This window comes from Pygoscelis adeliae, unplaced genomic scaffold (assembly GCF_000699105.1).
Source record: "Pygoscelis adeliae isolate BGI_AS28 unplaced genomic scaffold, ASM69910v1 Scaffold121, whole genome shotgun sequence".
NCBI lineage: Eukaryota > Metazoa > Chordata > Aves > Sphenisciformes > Spheniscidae > Pygoscelis > Pygoscelis adeliae.
The window spans coordinates 7,232,396-7,238,718 of NW_008824359.1; the positions used below are offsets into that span (position 1 = coordinate 7,232,396).

General features: G+C 49.5%; 1 protein-coding gene across 2 annotated transcripts in view; it reads right to left on the reverse strand.

Moving 5' to 3' along the window:
- The window catches only part of GATA4 (GATA binding protein 4), a 26,413-nt gene that overhangs the window by 19,220 nt on the left and 870 nt on the right, over window positions 1-6,323 (reverse strand). The gene's annotated exons all lie outside the window — the stretch shown is intronic.

Below are 6,323 nucleotides of genomic sequence, written 5' to 3' on the forward strand. Positions count from 1 at the left end.
CCAACCCTCCCCCCCCCCCAAGGCAAAAGGTGCATCCTACATTTAGGTGTCCACCTAATAAAGCAAAAAAACTCTGTACCAGCAAATAACTGAGGGAAAAAAAAAATAATCACCGGGCACTTATTGGAAAAGAAATAAATTATTTTCGCTTCCAGTTGACACTGCCCCAAACTTGGCTTTAAAATCCAGACCTTGCCAAAACCCACAAGCTGAAACGTTTCAGCGCTGATGGCGGGGTCAGATCTACGTCCAGCTTCGAAAATCTCTGCCCAGATCTTTTTCCCTAGCAGACCCAGCGCCCGCCTGCGCTTTTTCGGGATGAGAAAATCCAGCTCCAGCTTATCATATCGAAAAAGAAATCGCCACCGAGTGCCCCGAGTGTTTAAAAGGGTGCAACAGCACGGGGAATGCCGCAAACTCAAGCGGACCCTGCAGCAAGCGACCTTCCGAAAAACTGCAAGGGGAAAAAAAAATAACCCACCCATTTCTGCCGTACGAGACCTTACAACGGCATCGCTCGGCGCGGCAGAAACGTGGGGGTTTTCAAAAGAGCCTTGAATACCACTTGTCCCAGCCGCTGCGAAGGCAATGATGATCGAATTATTTTCAAGCGCTGTCACGCACGTGTAAGCACCCGTGGATAAAGACCTCACTGCTCAGGCATGGCAGATAATTGGGTTTAATTTGTCATTACAGATGTATTTACAGCTTGGACCGGTCACCGTGACCGGTGGTGTGGGGAAGACTTATAAAGGCCAGAGAGATTTCAATATTTTGCCGTAATGCTGGGCGTTATCATACCCAACTGCAAGGTTTTTGCCCCACAAAGGGGACCCACAAGGTTTTTTTTGTCCCCCCCCCCCAAAAAAAAAAAAAAGCCCCCCAATAAAAAAAAAACAAACCTCAATCCAACCTTATAATGAAATTTGCTTTTATAATTCGGGTTAATTTTGAAGGTAAGAGCACATTCTCACATATTTCCTTGGTTATTTAAGCAGCATTTCACACTCGCCCACTAAAGGCGTATTTACACCTTCCTGCCAGACAGCAGCGTGAATTCGGGATCCATCGACAAGGTGAATATTTGGCATTTCCAATCTCCTGCAATCCTCCAGGCATAATTACACACATCCGCCGCCCCCAAAGCAAGCCATACCCCTAACAACCCAACCTCGCCGGTACGACTGAGGGGTTTTGGCAGCATGATTGCGTTATTTGGGGATCACACGTCCCCGTAACACGGGGCCGGCGCGGCCGTCCCCGGCAAAAAAATCTGCATTTCTGCCTCTGCCCTCCCAGCGTGAGCAAAACCGGCCGCTTTAAACCCACGATCTGAGCTCTCGACACAGATCCCCGCCTGGTTTCGCAGGCGGTGGTGAGCCCCAAATGGGAGGCAGACGCTTCGTTAAGTCTTTTTATAAGGGGGTTGCAAAAGCCTCGAAGGACCCGAGGTGTTCGGCTGCATCCCCCCACGTTCCTCTGCCTTGTGCCCCCCCGGGAGGATCGCCGAGCAGGGGGAGATCCCCAAATATCCCATTTCTGCACCTCCTTTTCAGTAGGGAAATTGTAGGGAGGGAAGGGCACACCAGGTTGGCGTGCGGGGCAGGGAATTTGGGAACAAAACCTCCCAAAGGAGATACGTTATATTTGCACCCCCTTTTGCCTACGCGTGCAAAGCTCTGCGGGGCCGGAGGAGCAAAAATTCCAGCCTGGAGCCCTGTGCCAATGAGAAACAAGGTCTCTGCAGGTTTTGGGGCTACACTATCAAGGGGTTTTCTTAATTGCGTTTTCCTCAAAATTGCATTTTTCCGCCTTTATTTTAACAGCCCCTGCGCACACACCCTCCCCAGCAGCAACAGGCTGCTGACCTTCAGGCACAAAAACTCGCTCGTCTTGCGGCGCTGCTGCTTTCTCACCCAATTTGGGGTTTCATTTGCTGGTTGGTGCTTCGTCGGTGGCTCTTTTTCCGAGGCATCCTTAATTTTACAGCTATCGGGAGCAAGACGGTTTGCCCATTCAAAATACCCAGCTGCGTTTGGGATAACCAACTTTGGGGAGCCCCCCTCTGCCTGCCGAGCCAAGGTTTCTCCATCATCAGAAGAGCACGGAGGCAGCAGGATTGGATCCACTGTCCTTTGGGAAACACCAGATAAACCCTCATCTGTTTCCAAGGATTTTGCCCCCAAACTGATGGAAATAAATACAGAAAGAGCAAAATAGAGGCTGTCTCTCTCTCTCAAAAAAAAAAAAAAAATCGCTGTTATTGTTACAGGGACAAAGACAGGCACGCGAGTGCATGTCTGGAGGAGAAAAATAATTAATCCTGGCTTAATAAAGTCTTAGATTCAGGGCCACTACCCACTGCCTTACAAAAATTCACAAGCATTTATCAGGTATTATATACTACACCATGGCTGTTCTATGCAACATATGCATTTGTATTCGGTAGTAAAAGTGCAGTTTTCAATGAAGGAACTGTATTATTGGTAAGGGTGATACAGTGCCCGTGACGGTGATACTTTTTATTATTGTTGTTGCTTTATTTATAATTTAAAATATACTGTCTGGGGACTTGGGGAGTAAAAAACAGTTGTGTGTTTGAGCTCGATCTCGTGTCCCCTAATTCTATGGGTTTCATCCCAAATCCCAGACTGAGTGGTGACAATTAAATTAGGCGGGAGAGCAGAAGGCGGCTTGAAACCCGCGGGGGGAACAAAGCCCTGGGCCAACGTTCCCCGCCGGCGGAGCCGAGGTGAGAAATGCAACCTCTTGCAAAATGGGGGACGCAGGGTCCCATGCAAAATGCAGACGCATCCTGCGGTCCCATCCCTCCATCCTACGGTCCCATCCCTCCGAGGGCAGGGACAGCAGAGATGCTGGGCTCCCCCCATCGCCCGCTGCCCCACGGGGAGCAGCCACCTTGTCCGTAGGTGCGCGGGGAAGGTCAGGGGCTGCTTGTTGGGCAGAGGATTGTAGCAAATGCCGATGACTCACTGGAAATGCTGGCCCTGGGGATGCTACAGGGCAAATCTCTTAGCATCCCTATGGGAAAGCTTAAGATCTGGTTCACAATCTCTCCCCCACCAGCAGCAGAGAAGACATTTTCCAACCCAGCGTCTGCTCCAGGCTTTGATCTTCCCAGATGCTGCTGCTGTGTTCAAGCAGTGCCTGTCTGAGGAACCCTGATTTCCACTTAGTCAAAACACCCATCAGAAATGCCCGCAGCCCCTCGCCCCGATTTACTCCCAACCGCATCAACCTCCTCCGATGCCACAGCAAAAGAAAAACCCCGCTGCTTTTTTGCGAAAAGGCAAAATTACAGGGGGTGAGGATGGCAAACCGGGATCTGGCCCTCCATCCCGAGCCTGGAAACGTCCGGGAGGCAGCAAGCGGCAGCGGGCTGGATGCGGTCGGGCTCCCGTGCCGCCCTCGATCCCCGCTCCCCTCTGCCTGGGGAAGGGGGAAGGGGCAAGCTGCGAGTTTTGGGACAGTTTTCAAGCGGTTTCTGGCTCTGGCAGGGAAGTCTCCTGTAAAGGGACTTTGCAGCGGATCCTTTTCATGCCTCATTAAGTCGGGAATTCACTCTAACCCCATCCCAGGCAATGCCTGGAGCAAGTTCACGGCCTCGGCCGGCCGCAGGGTCTGATCCTGCCCTTCAGGGTAATGAAATCATTTGCCAAACTTACCCTGAAAAGCCCAAATTTGGCATTTTTGAACTCACACTGGGGAAAGTTTTTGGAATAGGCCCATGTGATTTATGCACCCATCCTTCCCAGCACTTTATACTACAGAGCTGCATTGGCACTTTTTAACCCAGGCCAAAATTCCTCTTATCAGGGAAAAACAAGAAGATCTTTATTTCTTTTAGTATCATTTTATTTGAATACGTTTTCACTAGACTTCTTTCCCCAGTGCATTGCTTTACAGCGGGGGACAAAATGCCATGCCCAATTGCACAGACTGCATATCTATGTCTGCATATCCAGCTACACCTGCACAGACGCCATTATTAAAAAATTATAATAATTAATATTCTAATTATCCCAGGGGTGCTCTGCAATTAGCACTATCCAAAGGTGACGGTTCTCCAGGAAGCAAAATCACTGGAGGGAAATGAGAGCGCTGCAAAAATCGCTTGATTTAAGATAGCCTTGCGTGAAGGATTTTCCTTCCACCCTGAGATTCCTCATTGTGCAGAGAATAAAAATATCTTTAGTCCTAAGGAAAGGCAAAGGAAGAAGTCTGGGCTCCACCATGCCAGGGACTGCTCAGATGCTGAGCCAGGCTCAGATGTGTTATTAAAGTGGGTCTGTGATGGGTGCAATCCACGATGGTGTTTCCCTCCCACGAAATCTTTCAGTGCCTTCAGGTTTTCAGCCCATCAGGGCTTTTCACCCTTGCTCATAAAGTCCCCCCCCCCTTCTCCCTGCTCAGAAACCACCAGCCAGCCTTCACATGCTTCATACAACCCCCCCGAAACCCACAGCCTGTGCAAAGCATCGCCCCGGCATCGAGAAGGGACCCGGCTGGGAGCAGCCCGGCAGCGGCCGCGTCCCGACTCGGGGAGAAGAGGGAAAGGGGCAGGTCTGGACCTTAAACCACTTGCCGGGGGAGCTGCCTTCCAAAAAAAACCCATTTTAATCCTGAATTTAAAACTCGCCAGCTTTCAGGCAGTTTCTTTTTTTTTTTTTTAACCAAAACCCAAGCACTTCTTATTTAAAACCCAAGTGCTTTTTCCGCATTCAAGGCAGAGATGTAATTAGACCCACGCTAATAAATCCCCCGGTTTCTGCCGCGCTGCCCTCGGCGATGCCGGGGGCGATACCGTGAATCCAGCACCGGAATCAGGACCTGGCGATGGAAAGGGGTCCCGTCTCCTTCCTCCTTCGTTAGCGACTGCTAACGTTTTCTGGACTGGCTCAACGCACCCTGTCTTCCCGGTGCTATTTAAGAGCCCAGAGAAAAAACACTTTTTGCCACCAAAATGCAGGCTGCGAGACCTGCAACGCAAACCGCTGCTTAACGCAGGGCTTGGAACCCCAAAATCACTACGCTCAATCTCTGGCACCTTAAAAGCTGCCGAGTAATTCCGCAACTGCAATTCTTCATTTGCATTATTTTGGTTTTAAGTTATTTTTATTACTAAGAGCCCTTTTGAGACCACTGCAAAAAGGTGCTTTTTTTTCCCAAGGAAGAGATGGCGCAGTAGTCAAATACGAATGCGCGTATGTCCTTGTTGATAATATTCAATTATTATTTGATTATTCGATTCACGCTGCTTTTTTCCCATACTTTCTACCTTCTCAGGGCTTCCCAAAAACATTGCCTGGTTGGCCAAAACTTTATCCTTAAAGATAACCTGTTCCCCACTTTAAGCAATTTCAGAACGCCCAAAGAAAAGCAAAAGGCATTGGCAAGGCCAAGCCTTCACCAACGCCCAACTTGCCTTTCTTTAACGTCTTCAAAGAATGCTAAAGATAAGCAAATCTTGCTAGACACGATGGACAAACTACCCTCCAAAATTCAGGTTAAAGGACGCAATCTTAAAATGTATCTGCAGACAAATTTGAGTCGTCTTCTTTGTTAAGCCCGACCCCGAAGCCGACAGAAATACCTTCATGGAGAGAAGGCGGGGAGGAAAAAAGGGTTTATGAAACGGCGATGAAGAGATGTGCCCCGCGTTTCCCTCCCCCTTTCTCCCTCTTCTGCCATACAAAATATAAAAGCAAGATTTTAAACCATTCGGGCCAATTTCTGGTCGTAGGACCCAGCGGCGCTTAATGAAATGAAAGGCTCCGAGACCGGGATCGGCACAAGAGATCAGGGCTGAGATTTTTTGGGACAAGGAGGCACTGAAATATGGGGCTGGGTTGTTCAGATGTGCCTGGGAGTCCCCCAAAAAGCGTGATAATAAATGTGGATGCATTCCTTTTTCTCCTTCTCCATCATCTCTCCCCGCTCGGCGCCAAATTTCCCTTCACTTTCGCTTTTTCTAGCCTAACCAGCCTTTCCAAAAATTAAAAAAAAAGACATAACATAGAACAGCCCAAAGGGAAGATCTGGGATTCACGGGCCAAACTTTGATTTCCCCGTTCTCCAAACAATTTTCCCCATTTTACACCTAAAGCAAGCCGGGGAAGGGGCTGCCTGCGCGCCCACGGAGCATCGTGGTCCCGCACGCCGCGGCCGTCCCCATCGCAGCCCCTAAATCCCCGCGGAGCTATTTGTGGAGCCAGCAGGCCCTTGCGCGGGAGCTCGGCACACCGTTTCTTGCCGCTCCAGGCCTACTCTAAATTATAATATTTTTTTTTTGGAGTTGTGGT